General features: G+C 40.5%; 1 pseudogene; it reads left to right on the top strand.

Annotated features, from left to right (window-relative positions):
• The first annotated feature begins 864 nt into the window (after positions 1 to 864).
• Positions 865 to 7242, top strand: LOC139457040 (threonine-rich protein-like; annotated as a pseudogene).
• The last annotated feature ends 7164 nt before the right edge of the window (positions 7243 to 14406 follow it).

Below are 14406 nucleotides of genomic sequence, written 5' to 3'. Positions count from 1 at the left end.
TTAAGGCAAGGGGCGAGAAAAAGTGCAAGAGTCAGAGTGTAAAGAACCGGGAGTAATATGTATGGGAGAAGGCGGCTGTTTCAAATGGCATGGTCAGTTACCGCCAGATTCAAACATTACTTCCCTGAAAATGGGAAAACACATGTCGAAAAATGCGAGTTAGAAATGAAGACATGAAAGTTGAACCGAAGAGAGGGGGAATAAAAACGGGCGAGCGAGCCTGCACGTTTGCTGTTTCACTCATTCTCGGCCTTTGGACAAAGAATATGCATGAATGTCACTAAATGTCCTGTGCATGACGATACACGTGAACAGAAAGGGAATACCCTTGACTGTAATAATGGGATTCCCCGACATTATGCAGCAATAAAAGCAGTGTGCCTCTGTGGAAATGAATGCAATAACATGTGGCCAGTCCAGCTAATCAGAATGCAGAAATTTCAATGAAAATTTAATTTTTAATTTATGAAGAAACTTTAAAATACTTGAAGTATGCGGGGTGTATAAAGCTTATATAAAAGAAATGTTTAGTTTATATTTTGTTCTGAGCCGGAGACGAACATCTGACCTGTGAGAGACATTTTCTTCCTCTCTGTGTGTGTAGGATTAATATGTGTTCAATCAAATTTTCTCAAACATTCCAATCATTTTCCTTACTTTGTTGATGCTTTACCCAAAAGAAAACCGCCCTCCCTCACTTATAGAAAATCAATCTTAAGTTAGCACTTGCAGAACTTCACTATCAATATTAATGTGCAAGTTAATTCCCAACGGAATGATATATTTAGCTGTACGTTACTGTTTGCATGTTAGTTGCTAGTCGGCCTCTCTAGGAGTAAGCTACATCTAACAGTACCCTCAGCTATGTACATGTTTGTATTTGAGGTATTTACAGTCTACACTATATGTAGCCACGCCACGTGTAAAGGCGAGGGGGTGTTCCTTACCAGGGTGGTGCCTTCCTCCCTGAGGTGTGCTTCTCTGTGTGCCTACACAACTAGGTGTGGCTCCTACACCTGGGATGCTATCACAAGAAGCTGCCACCTGCACACAAAAGGTGACACAGAGACAGAGATGATGCCCCATGCAAAGTATTTGGTAAGTTTAATAACATATTTAGATGAAAATCATAACATTGTGATTATAGCACAATCACCTATTGGTACACAAAAAGAAGTAGTGTATTGTTATCTTCATTAAATAAGTGGGGGCACGGGTGGCCCAGTCGTCTAAGGCGCCGCGACTCGCTGTGCAGAGTTGCGTCCCTTGGGCACGCCAGAAACCTATGATTGTGGGTTCAAATCCCGGTTCGCCCCAATTATGTTTCTAGGTTTGTCAGCACCAAACCCGTGCTCGAGGGTTTCACCGAAGTGGTAAACGTCTGAGACCTGCATCACTTCGGGCTTTCGTTCCACATGAAGCTGACACGCCGCGATATAACTGGAATATTGTTAAAAGCGGCGTTAAACCCAACTCACTCACTCACTCACTCGTTAATTAAGTAAGTCATTAAAACCTCATTCTGGATATTATTGTTCTAAATATGTTGAGACTTTGTTGTTCCCTTTTGTAACTTTACACAAATATAATTACGAAAACGAAGGTATTTCCCATCTTGAAGTAATCATCCACCACATCTTACTGAATGAAACAACCTCCCTCCTCGATGGTAGTCCACATAGATCCCATAGAAACAAGACTCTGCTTCTGTGGAAGTGTAAGGTGAATCGGCGTTATATTGCCTTTTTCCAGTTTTGTTTCCATATTTTGCCATGCACTTTCTTACCTGAGTCATATATTAATGCCTGATTTACTTTCACAACCTATTTAGAGGGCACAGAAAACATCATTATAGATATATTTCAGCTAGAACTTTTTGAGAATCGTTACGGCACACAAAATTTGGAGAATGTATTTGTGTGCATGCAGCTGTATATACAGTAAATATGAATATAAATGCCAGCTACGTTGGTGTTACAGGTATTTTCCTTATACATAGATCATGTTCGTCACTCAGTTACAATATATATATTTTAATTCCTAACAAATGCAATCAGTGTATTATTCTACACTTCATTAACATGAAAAATGTTTCCGAATATGAAACCTAACAAATCTTGAGATTATATACTCTCCAAAAAAAAAGAAACTTGACATAGATGTAAAACCACTTATTGCCAAATATTTAAAATACTTACATTAAATCAGAACTAAATAAGTCAAACAGAAATATGATGTGTCTATAATTCGCGAAAACACATGTAAAACACATAAACGTAGCGTTTGGGGATCAATGTTACAGCTTCATCCAAACGCAAACGCCTGTAAAAAAAACGTGCAGCAGAGGATCCTGCATTTAGGCATGCAGGCCCCCCTGCTGAGTGGGTATAAAAAATCCAATTCAACGGCTGTTCATACAGTCCTTATAACGGCAGTAGAGGCGGTGACAGCATGCCAAAACTGAATGCAGCTCAACGGAACAACGCCATTGGGAGATTACAAGCTGGAGCAAATCAGCAAGAAGTATCCAGACAGACAATCTCCGCACTGTGGACCCGATACAACAACAGCAACAGAGTTGACGACAGACAAAGGTCAGGAAAACCAAGGGTGACAACCCAAGCACAAGATCGATACATCCGGCTGCGACACCTCCGAGACCGCACTACCACAGCAAAGTCTACAACCACACAGATCCCTGGGGTACGCAGAATATCAGATCAGTCTGAAGTCATCTGGCGGACCGTCTGCTTTGGTGTCAACAGAGGGTTAAATGGGCACTTGCAAGGTGGAGAAATGTACTGTTTACTGACGAGTCCCGTTTCCTACTCACACGTGCTGATGGGCGCGCACGTGTCTACAGACGTCGGGGTGAACGTTACGCCCCCAACTGTGTGCAGCAGGTTGTCCCATTTGGCGGCGGGAGTGTCATGGTATGCCGGAATTCATCACGGTGGTAGGACGCCTCTCGTGCATGTTGCAGGTGCATTGACAGGTGTGCGTTACAGAGACTTGATCCTACAGCCTCACGCTCTTCCTCACGTCAACGTTCACGGCGGACAGTTCCAGCAGGACAACGCTCGACCGCATATTGCACGTGTTGGTCCGGTCTTCTTACAGCACAACAACATCCAGACATTACCTTGGCCAGCTAGGTCACCAGATTTGTCCCCGATTGAGCATCTGTGTGACGAGTTGGATCGACGCGTTCGCAGAAGGAATCCAACGCCCCAAACACTTCCAGCGCTTCTTGATGCACTTCAGCATGAATGGCAGCACATCCAACAGCGTGTTATTGACAACTTTATTGCATCTATGGGTCGTCGGTATCAAGCGGTGATTGATGCACGTGGTGGGGACAACCGATACTGACATTTTCTGTACCCCTGTGACATTAACTGTATCGTGTACGTGTTTCTGTCTAGGTGACACGATTAATGTTTTGAACATTGTGTACATTGATCTTAAAACAGTGTTTCAATAATGGTTTCCGTGTCCAATTTTGAAACAATCGCATTTTATTACATTTTGAAAGTCAGTGTCAAGTTTCTTTTTTTGAAGAGTATATATCTTCCCCGCACCACAACTCTTCAACACAATAGTTGACCTTCCACATCCCTTGTTCGCAACCATTACACTTTTCCCAGAATCGAATCCCATGCACAAAACTAACCTATTCCAAGAACTGCAATTTTTTCATCAACAGCGCGCCTTACCCACAACCTTACCCCTTTCAAACAGCATCGACCCATGCTCAATTACTCCCCTTCCACACAGCTGCATATGTTCTCGTCTCACAATCCTTGCTCACAACCACACACCATTGCATGAATCCTCACCCTTCTACCAAACTGCACCACTCGGACATATGGACTCCTTTCACACAAAGGTGTGTCCATGTTCACAACTATTCCCTTTTCGCACAACATCATCCATTTCACAACCACAACCAACCAACCAACCATCCACTTCCAACAGCACTCATTTACAACAAACATACCCCTTTCCAAAATCACAACTTTCCACAACCTCAGACCATTCGCAAAACCACACACCCTTCCAAACAAACTTAACCGTCCCCTACAACCCACACACGTCTCGAAAATCTAACTCCTTCTCGTCCTTTTCACCTTCTCTACAACCTCAACCATTTCGCACAACCACGCATTTTATCCACAACTTCATCAATTTCCTTGCAGCCACGCCACTTGACCACAACCACACCCTTACAAATATTATACGAAATAATTGCTTTGCAGCCATTGTGGCTAACTGATGCACCTTCTAGGTAAGAGGAGAGTGGTGAAGTGGTGTACAAGGGATGTTCATACAGGAATACATAAGGACAAATTTCGAAATAAACAGATTCAGAATTTAGGAGGTACTTTTGTGTTGCTATTGTTAACGATTCCTGCTTTCATTACCCTTTAAAGCTAGTTTGTGAATGATTTTGGTTTTATGCTGATTCAAGTAATATATTCCAGCACAATGATGGCGGTTGACACTGGAATGAGATTCAAACACTGTATCAGTAATAAGATTGCTGGGGACACATAAGTAAGCTTCATGTATCCATGTATCAAACCTATGTTTTATTTTTCTTCTAAGTTTAAAAGTGTTTTTTGCAGAGATTTATCTGTGTTTATATTTTTAACTAAATGATATCCAATATTCAAAGTAGAAACTGTAATGTTGTTCATATGTGTTGGCAGAAAGAGTCTCAGGGGATGGTGTATCGCGACCATCGGTGCGAAGGGAACGAGGTTTGTGTGCCAGTTAAAGCGTGGACTAAATTCACCCGTGTGGCATCAACAGCTGCGCCTTCCACAACCACCACTACCACATCGTCCAGTACTCCATCAGCTGCGACTACAACACCGTCCATCACTCCAACAATTACTACTACCAAGTCTAGAGTTCCACCAGCTATCACTACCACCACGACTCCATCAGCAACGACTGCCACCATGACCACTACTACCGCACCGTCCACGACTCCATCTGCAACCACTACCACCACAACCAGTCCACCACCAACCACTACCACCACCACGACGACTCTTTCACTGAGAACTACCGCCACCATGAATCCACCATCTCCCACTACCACCACAGGGACTCCATCACCAACCACTACCACGACTCCATCAGACACTACAACCACGACTCCATCACCTACAACTACCACCACGACTCCATCATCTACCACTACCACCACGACTCCATCATCTACCACTACCTAACGACTCCATCATCTACCACTACCACAACGACTCCATCACCAGCCACTACCACCACGACTCAATCACCTACCACTACAACCACGACTCCATCATCTACCACTACAACCACGACTCCATCATCTACCACTACCACCACGACTCCACCACCTCCCACTACCACCACGACTCCATCACCTTCCACTACCACCACGACTCCATCACCTTCCACTACCACCACGACTCCACCACCTTCCACTACCACCACGACTCCATCACCTCCCACTACCACAACGACTCCACCACCTTCCACTACCACCACGACTCCATCACCTCCCAGTACCACCACGACTCCACCACCTTCCACTACCACCACGACTCCATCACCTTCCACTACCACCACGACTCCATCACCAGCCACTACCACCACGACTCCAACACCTCCCACTACCACCACGACTCCATCACCAGCCACTACCACCACGACTCCACCACCTACCACTACCACCACGACTCCATCACTAGCCACTACCACAACGACTTCATCACCAGCCACTACCACCATGACTCCATCATCTACCACTACCACCACGATTCCATCACCAGCCACTACCACCACGACTCCATCACCTTCCACTACCACCACGATTCCATCGCCTACCACAACCATCCCCACGACTCTGCCAACTACGACTACTACCACGCCATGTCCTGCCACTGTTAATCAGGCAAACGGTAGGTGTAGTGCGACACGTCTCGTGTTTACAGCTACAAGTACTCGGATTTCTTTTACTGATAAAAATTCTATATTTTCAAAGTATATATAAGAGAATCCATCACTATGACAACTTATTGCCGTGTTAGACGTTAATATTTTCTGTGTCGCAATCCGTAAGCAGTGTTTATATAATATACCTGTTCAGTAATCGCAAACAATTTCTATTTTTTGCATTTGATTTACACAGGGGCCATACCATTGTACCGTTAATATTTAGTAAATTTCTTTAATTTTCACATGTTCGTCATGCTTGGTCGTGAGCACACCTTTCTCTTATTACATTTAAATTGCATGTATTTCATAAACAATTACATTTGGCTAATCTGTTCAAATTCTATTTTATGTCCCCTACTGATCATTATTATCTATCTACTCATTCCGTAAGCAGTGTTTGTATAATATACTTGTCCTATAGTCGAAAACAATTTCTATTTGTGCATAGGAATTACACAGGGACCATACCATTCTAACATTAATATTTGGTAAATCCATTTAATTTTCACGTGTTCGTCATGCTTGGTCGTGAGCAGAACCTTTCTCTTATAACATTTAATTTGCATGTATTTTATTACTAATTACATTTGACTAATTTGTTCAAATTATATTTTATGTCCCCTTCTGATCATAATTATTTAACTACTCGAACAGTTCCTTTACACATACGTTGGGTGTTACACCGATGACATGAGTCGTGTACTTCCACACGGCGAAATGGTGGACAGAACATGCCTGACAACTGAAACATGCAACTGAACCTCACACATGATACCATTCCATCTGGCCCATACACCAGACTAGACCATCAGACTAGTACATCAGATAAACACATCACACCAGCCCATCACACCGGTTATATATCTTATAATAACCATGAGATACTCACATTTCTGTTGCTGGCGACCTCCAGATTTGTACCATGAGGTTAATTCAATTGTTTTTGTGACGAGCACCTCATTTCCAGTTTGTTTATTCCCTTTTTCAGAATCACAGGTTCAGATCTATGCATCAGGTTATCAGGGGCTTAGTGTTGGAGTTGCCAAATGAGCAGGAAATCAGATACAATATTGCACATGCTACTTCTGATTCCAGGCAGGGCTTGCATGCTTCTGTGGTGATGTCATCAAAGATGGGTACAAGAAGAAACCCGACAGTGAATGCAACGCCCCATGTCCTGGTGACAGAAGCAGGATGTGTGGGGGGCACTGGAGGATTTCCTTCTATAAGATTGTACAACAGCTGTTCTAATTGGTCACTAGCTCCGTGCCATGCAGGATGTATGCAATCAACACTTATACTAAAGGGTAACATAACTACTACGGACAATGATACATGGAAATAAATACCTACACAATGGAAATGTACATCACTTTTTACTGGTGTTATATCTTATTATCCCTCCACATTTCTGAATAAAAATTGTGACCTCCTCGAATCTTTCTCTTTCATTAAAATACCATTTTACGTAAGGAGTGTGCAAACCGTCTATGATTTCTGACCTTCACTCACACTAATGTCAGACTAAGGTTGGTTTTATTAACAAATCAAAATATTACAGCAACGTAACAGCATAATATTTGAAAGGGTAATTGTAGGCAGGTTCCAATGTATCTTAACTGTTCAAAGAGAATCAGAGAGTTGTATTAACTATATCATTATTTGCTCCCATTTCTTCAACAACTATTTGTTTTCAACAACAAACTAATTATTTTCGAAAGCATCGGTACATGGTCGTGATTCTGTGTCAGAAACTAATAGTTAAAAGAAAAATCAGGTGACTTGGGTGATTGCGTGTCATCGTGTAGCGATGTCGTGGGTCGGTGATCATACTATCAACCACTGGTTTGCCTGGTCAAGAGAGGACTATTTGAGGGCTGCTGGAATATTAATGACTGTAACAACAAACACCAAAAAGAACAAACAAACTTTCGACAAATAAAATATAGTCACCTCTTCCACCAAGCCTTATAGGTGCCATGTCATAAATCCAGTCTTCCCATTGAATTCAATTCATATTTTACTTAGTTTTAGAGCTCACGTATGATTATTTTCTCTGAGAGAGATGAGGGGTCACGTGTCATTTGCGACAGGGTTACATGTATGTTCGGACTTTCACCAAAGCCTTCTGAAAACAAACTATTTCACCTCAATAAGCATAAAATAAACTTTACATTGTGACCATCAGCAATGTGCACTCCATAAGAAGTCTTTGATATGAAGACTCTATGCTTACATATGCGCTTCGAAATTACAGTATGATACAGTTCAAAACTGTTCATATGTTGAATATGGGTCTGCACTGTACTAATTGGTACAACTCCACAATATTCTAGATATCTGGGCTACCTGTGAGTCATCTAAATTTGTCAAACCACTGACTGACAACATGAGCAGCGATCTACGTCATCAAGGACATCAATCACGCTATCAACAAGTTCAGAAAACACATAATAAATGCATTGCCTCTTACAACCAGGCATGCGAGCCAGTGACTTACTGTACTCCAGCTCATTATTACAGATGTGCATCAAATGGATATTAATTTACTCGCTTCTTTTTAACAAAATATTTCAAGATGTTATAGTAAGCAATACATCCAACGCCATTTGCCTTTTTTACATTCACTTAAATTATTATAAATGCTGATTTCTGCTGCTGTCTTGTCAAAGTTCTTTATGTCTGTTACATATCTTGGTCACTTTGTGATGCACATATTGATTATCTTGATTAACAATTGATCATGCTGACTGTCGTTAATATAACTGAAGAGCTCTAGGAGACGATATTTATCCTATTATACTCCCAGGAAATGTGTGATGTCAGACATATTTATGATATACATCACATTAAAAATCACATGAATAGTTAGGAGACAAACATCTTGGTTCTGGATGACTTGGGTTATTCCGAGGCTGGTATCCCTTAAGGGTTCAGACATCAAGATATGGTCAGAAAAGCAGGATAACAGAGCTTCAGTACAATATTCTCTCAGTAGGATATGGCCCTTATACAACATATGTCTTGCCTGTTCACATTTGATTAGTTGGTTCTGAAAGGTTGTCTCAAGGGGATTCTTGCTGTGAGGCGACCTCATGAATCGCGCTGTCAGGCTTTGTGACGTTTGAATGTGTGTCATCATTACATCATCGGTGTGATGTGATGCTCATAGTGTCAATCCTTTGTTGAGGCGTGAATATTAGAGGTACGCGTCATATAGCTTGAATTCAGCATTAAACAAAAGGAACATGTCACAACGGCTCACCTCATGACAATGATATTTATTGTAAGTGAAGTCCTGTAGACGTCATACTGATATAGAGCTGTGATTCGAATCCTTGATCGACGCATTCTGACAGGGTTAAGGAACCCACATTCATATTGTGACGTGACGTCGGAATGCCGTCACATTAGAAACGACGTCATAGCTGAAGATTGTTGATGTCATTCGACAAATTGTGGTTCCGCTGCTTTTGAGACTTGCTGTCCTTATAGTTAAACACCAAAATGTGTCTCTGTATGAAGACATCTTCTTCGGTAATAAATAGAACATTATATTCGTGTCCATGTCATAATTACGGTATTTAGACACGTGTATCGTAACATAGTACGGCATGAACTCATACAATATCCTCTATATACTGACCTGAGTATTGCCCTTCATAAAATAGTTCTTAATTGTTGTGTTCAGTAAGTCAATTCAATTTAACTGGGTCAGGGTTTTCACTGAACTTGTCATGTTTCATACTAAAGGTCAGTTCGATGTTTCATCTTGATAATAAAAGGTCATTGGTTGGGGTTATATATTCTCACCTTAAAATCGTCAATGTACGCTGTTGTTGTCGGTCATCGGCCATCATTGGTCCGATATCACTCGAAAGTAATTTCTCCTAATGTCCAGAAGATCTACTAAGTCTATTCGTCATTTTCACACAACAGGATCTACATGCCTCTTGCTACAAAAGGATCTACACAACCTGACATTTTAGAGGGAGAGAGATCCACTACTATGACCTGATTTTGAACCTACACAGGGGTGGTCAAATTGAAACGCTCCTCCAAATGCTGGAAAACCCTAATGTTTCTAATGTATCTGAAAGTCAAGTGAGCTCATGTGATAAACTGCTTGTCTGGCGTCCGTCGTCTATGGTGTCATCTGCCAACATCATTTGACCAACAAAGCCGAAACTACACATGCTTGTTCCAACTAATGATAACACCTAAATTAAAAGTAAATTACACCCATTACAGCAGAAGCTCAGGTGTCATGTCAAACTCTTTTGGCATCTGTATCATCAGAGTGGAATTGCTACATACACCTACGATGTTGAAGTAAACGGTGATGCATATCATCCGAACCACGTCATGGCTTGATCTTCTCCAAATCGAAAGCCTATTAAGTAAAGAGTGAGTTCCGTGTCTTTGGAATAAAATGATAAGCATTGCTTTAGTAGGAAACAACAAACTTTGGAGTGAATGTTGACATCTTTGAACAGTGTTTCCGATGTATCACGCCATATCAGAATGATGTTAAAAGAATGCCTGAAGTGATGCCAGCCGTGTATGTTTACAGCAACCGTGAGCCATACGAGTACGGATATAGGGCTGACACCTCAATGAATATAAATTATGGCGATTTGGGGCTATAAACACGCCACCAACTGTCTCAGGCACGTCTGAGGGGCGCATCTCATCTCAAGGATTTGATCATCCCTGTTTACATTGTGAAGAACGTCCAGCTGCAACACATTGCAAGTACCACAAACAATAGTGGCGTTACTACAGATCCGAACAAGGCACACGTCCTTATAAATATTGCAAAGGGCAAAGCAGTGGTGAAAATTATAGGTATGGTGTACTGAGAAATATTGACGAGACCAAATTGTCGCGAAAAGGGTACGCGTGTTGTGCCCTACGGGAAGCATCCGCAATCACACAGTTTGCATACATATGTTAAGTGTTTCATCAAGCGGTACTCTTATGATACAAAGGCGGCCTGTAAACTAATCAGGTATTCATGTGAATTGCTCCATCTATTGAAATTCCATTATTGCAATGTGTTGCCGTTATTGAGCTAGCCATACGCCCTGATGAATATTTTAATGCATCTAACATTAATCAGTTTCATTTGATAATGCTTTACGACATGCCAGTGTCTGTTTTAATTGATACCACACATGAGTGTTGATGACGCATGAGATTTGTGATAACAAAACACCTCTTGACTGTCCAGTCTCAATAGTTCTTTTGTTTTGAAGTGTATGGATAAAATTCCACTTATACAGAATATTTTAAACGCAATATGTCTCAGGATAACTGTTAGAAATAAAGCACTGCTATGGTTGAATAGAAGGACGCCAGCTACATCTATGGACTATGTCAGGTCAAGTTTGATGGAATTAAAGATTGATATATTTACGAGATAAACTCTCTGTGTTTTGTAATTCGTGGTCGTCTCGCTTTGATACCTCTTCTTTCATTTTGGAACCGAGCGCTTTTGCGCAGTAGGTTTACCTCCATTCTATCATGACGGCAAGAACGATTTTAAAACGTTAGTCTTTCGAAACGCGAAATTACTATTTCTTAGAAGAGTCTGAAAAGGGTTTACAGGCAGCGATAAATGTAACAAGTATTATTCAAGGCCAAGAAGATTAATTTGACTTTTTGACTAGTTCAAACCAATGGTGGCAATGGAACAGTTTACTGTGAAATCAAATATCTGGGTTGTTTGGGCTCAACCAGGTCGTTGCTTGGAAATTAACATGACATCTCCCATTGTAGGGGTGGTGACGTAATGTGGAAATACAAACGAATAAACTCATGTACCTGTTTGTTTGAAGTAACTCCCATCACTGATGCATATTAAGAATGACTATCTCTCCACCAACATCGACCATACATCGACCTGGCTACACTTGACGTACTTCTGTACACAATGTCGATGCCTGACACAATAGTTGTTCACGCTGACAGTGCGTTTAACAAACTGAATTATGTTTGGTGGTACATGCAACTTTCTCAACACCTATGTTTTTATTGAAGTATTTTAATTACTGTTAGTTAATTTAAGTTACACAAAGAATGATTCAGGATTAAGTCAAATGAATATCAGATATGACAGTTCCCCCACATTGTCTTCATCGACGCCAACATAGCATAGCGAGAGTTGAAGTGTCTTGAAGTTAGCAGAATCAAGCGCCGTATCAACTTCATTATTCATAATAAGCTGCACGGCAAATTCTAACAATCTTCTCATCTGTGTGAATTATCACGTATTTGACAGGATGTGATTAATCGGAGCTGCAAGGTAACATGATCTGGACAATGAAGCTGTATAATGATTATTTAATGACATTATCCGGTCTTGTGTTCATGCTCCTTCACAATATCGTGACATTATATCTGGTTAAAACATAACAACATCCTTGAGACTATCGTTGTCACAACAAAACATTACTCTTACGCTAGTTTTTATAATTCCCATGGCATACCTTTATACAGATTGACGACATTATTGATTTACCTGGGATATTATCTTAATTTGAAACCACTTTTGGGAATATTCAACGAGAAATGCTTTATGAGCTGCCCTTATCTTCGGTGGTTTCGCGGTCGTTCCGTTGGCAATGAGGTTATGCCAGCATGGTCATTTCCACCAGTAAAACGTATATTACATCGGGATTGTAATTTGATTTAATTGGTTTCTTGACACTTTGCCTCAAGGTTCTGTTTGTCAGAATATGTGATACAGTCAGAAATTTAGCATCAAGAACTGAAAGTCCGTCAACAGCATCAAACAGATAATTGAACAAAGATTCAAATATTATTATCATGTTTTGTCAATTTGAAACACAAGTCCTCGAATGTTCACGAAGACATAACGTACCATTCCACAAAGGAGGTGTCTCCTTAACATGAGAAGATCACTTGTATTGAGTGGCCATTTAGAAATATGACAGATGTCCTTTCGTATGTAATTCATCCACATAAATGAAAGTGCTTGCCTGGTTCCCATTGACTTATTCTTTGAGAATACTTTTAACATGTATTAAAGGAAAGGAATGTAACTGTGATAATTTCGGTGAATCACGTTAGGGTTAACATGCAACATACACACAACTTTCTTTAACCTCTAAACTTCAGAAGTGAAGAGGAAGACGTATAAGAATATACAAATTATTCACAAAGGGCAAGGATGCAAGATCCAAGTTTCGGTATTGCTTCGACTTCTTATTTCGAACCCAATACATGTGATAAAATGCATAATGTGTGTATTTGGGATAAATACGTATTTAAAGGTTTCAGAGTCTATATTCGTCAAATACACTCACTTGCTAACAATGTTTTGTATTATCATCTTCAAATAAATTTTCTGTACTGATCATTGTGTTGAACATCGTCCAATGGAAATGCCTGGCAAGCTTATATATTGCTGACTTGCTGACATCTAGATTTGTTTGTGTAAGGAGATCGATTGTTTTTCTGCATTCGTAACTGCACCTATTTTTCTGTGATGTTTTCGTTCTAAAAAAAGTGCAATACATGGTGTGAATGTTGTAGTAACCGCAAATACACTTTTCTGTTTTGGAAAAAGATATATGGATCAAATGTAGAACGATTCCTGCAAACGTCACATGTTGAAACACACCTTGACTAGCACGCATGGTCAGGCAACTGAAAATATAAAACCTTTCAGTTTGGAATGACCTCTGTCCCCCGAATCGCTATAAGATTTCAAAACTGTCAAGACAACTTTGACTTGTATGCTGGAGTCATCACAATCTTGGAATATTACATATTAATGAATCTGTAATAACTCCCGTATTCTCGGAGCTATACTGAAAGCAGAACAATACAGATAAATGGGGATCTACTGCTCATTATAAATCTGTGTCACCAAGTCTGCTCTACTCGAAGTACATACATCGACATTGTAGAAGTGAGATGTTGCACTTTTCAGTTACCCTTGTTCGTCTTGTTGAGAGTCCCGACGTGTTTCATGCCTCTCCGGGAGTAGGTTGTATCCATTACCTTGATTGGATGCAGGTTTGTCTTTGAGGGAAGCATTTCGCTTTATCATAATGTTTGAGATGTATCCGACTCTCTAAACAACAGCAGAAGAAAATTTACTTTGTTGAAGAGTTGTGTAATGCTGCAGGAATAATTACGCGTCTTAACAAGACGTAATTAATGTATTCAGACATGGTGGTATTTCAAAGGGCAACAAACAAAAACTGAATAATTGCTATTATCTTGAAACTATATAACTCAATAACTCTCATAGACCAAATTACAAATATGTTTAGCAGCACAAGGCACAAAATCATCACCATCAACCTATGTCACGAAAACTTTAGACATATAATGAAATGTTGAAATATTTGATTTTACGATAGGTCTCATTCTATGTCAATG

The sequence above is a fragment of the Haliotis cracherodii genome, unplaced genomic scaffold (genome assembly GCF_022045235.1).
Source record: "Haliotis cracherodii isolate W230 unplaced genomic scaffold, xgHalCrac1.p SCAF_12, whole genome shotgun sequence".
Classification (NCBI taxonomy): Eukaryota; Metazoa; Mollusca; class Gastropoda; order Lepetellida; family Haliotidae; genus Haliotis; species Haliotis cracherodii.
Note: the sequence above shows the minus strand (reverse complement) of the source record. Positions and strands in the feature narration are given on the sequence as shown.